General features: G+C 42.2%; 1 pseudogene; it reads right to left on the bottom strand.

Annotated features, from left to right (window-relative positions):
- Positions 1-1,654, bottom strand: part of LOC107670259 (extracellular calcium-sensing receptor-like) — a 10,034-nt pseudogene continuing 8,380 nt past the window's right edge.

Genomic DNA, 1,654 nt, shown 5'->3' with positions numbered 1-1,654 from the left:
TCATGTTCTTTTTTTTGTATTTTTCTCAGGATTAAGCAGAATGATGTAACATTTTGGGGTAAATATACACAGCTAAAGGCCATAACTGGAAGCCAAAATGGCGAAAATCTCCACAGCTAACGTGTACTTCTGTGGTGAGCTGACGTATGCTGGCACAAACAAAATCCACACAGCACAGAAGATCAACATGCTGAAAGTATTTTATTTAGCTTCATTGATATTGTCTGGAAGCTTTTGGGCAAAGAAGGCCAGCAGGAAGCAGACCACTGCTAACAGACCGATATAGCCCAGCACTAGTACAAACCCCACAACAGATCCCACCATGCGCTGCAGCAGCTCACCTCCTGCACTCTCTGTGGGCAGAGGAGGAGCCAGCAGCAGCCACAATAAACATATGACAACCTGAACCAGCATTTAAAAAGAAGATGCCTGCCCTCTGATGAATGGGCCCAAAGTCCTGCATCAGGTTAGATCCAGGCAGAGTGGCACGAAAAGCCATGCAACCACCACAGTCTTACTGAGGACACAGGTGATGCAGATCACAAAGCTCACTCCAAACAGGGTGTGACACAGCTTGCAGTCCCAAAGTGAAGGCCGGCCAACTAGTGCACACAGGAAGCAGAGAGCGAGTAACACCAATAGTAGAAAGCTCAGCTCTGAGTTGTTGGCCCGTCAGTGTCGCTCAAGTGACAGATAAGTTTGTCAGGACAATTCCCATTGTATCTTCCAGGGACAGAAACTCCACAACCTATGGGATGCACCATGTTCTTTCATTGTTTGACCAGAACCTCTATGGACATCTTATACACTCTGTAGAGTCTAAGGAATGCAATGGCACGTTTAGGGTTTGCTCTTACAAGTCTCTTGCAATGTCTAGCACAGTGTTTAAAGTCCCCATGCAGTCACTAATATTATTCCTTATCCCTATGTCATTCATTGCAGTTTTGAGAATGAATATGTGAGTGAGTGAATGTATTCAAATTATAGCCTAGAAAGCGTGCAAAGAGCGCTCCCCTTATAATCGCGGAAAAGCTGTCACTTGTCTTTGTTCATTGTGATCTCACAAATTTCTGTTATAATCAGTGAAGCTCTATCTACACTGCACAATTAATCTCTTATTTACATTTTGTCTACACCTTGTTATTGTTATAATAAGAGGATTCACAAGTATGCATATCTCAGCACTGAACAAAAAACAATTTGAGCGGTGAGTGGATCTTTAACACCTCTGATTCACCATTGTGTTCATGAAAGCAACAGATATGTCTATGATTGGCTACATAACTCAATGCTGCAACATTCTGTAAATAAAAACCGGGGCGGATTTGAACTGCGTTTTTGAGACTGATTTTGGTACACTGCAGTTTTAAGAAGAAAATACTCGTCAATGGTGTTGACTTGTGAATTTGCACATGGTTTGTCTTTAAAGGGGTCATATGATGCGATTTCAATTTTTCCTTTCTCTTTGGAGTGTTACAAGCTCTTGGTGCATAAAGAAGATCCGTAAAGTTGCAAAAAGACTAAAGTCTCAAATCCAAAGAGATATTCTTTATAAAAGTTAAGAGTCAACCACGCCTACCTAAAACGGCTCATTCTAACACGCCCCCACATGTCTATGTCACGATGTGGGAAGATTTGCATAACACCGCCCAAA

The sequence above is a fragment of the Sinocyclocheilus anshuiensis genome, unplaced genomic scaffold (genome assembly GCF_001515605.1).
Source record: "Sinocyclocheilus anshuiensis isolate Anshui unplaced genomic scaffold, SAMN03320099.WGS_v1.1 scaffold1017, whole genome shotgun sequence".
Taxonomy (NCBI): domain Eukaryota; kingdom Metazoa; phylum Chordata; class Actinopteri; order Cypriniformes; family Cyprinidae; genus Sinocyclocheilus; species Sinocyclocheilus anshuiensis.
Note: the sequence above shows the minus strand (reverse complement) of the source record. Positions and strands in the feature narration are given on the sequence as shown.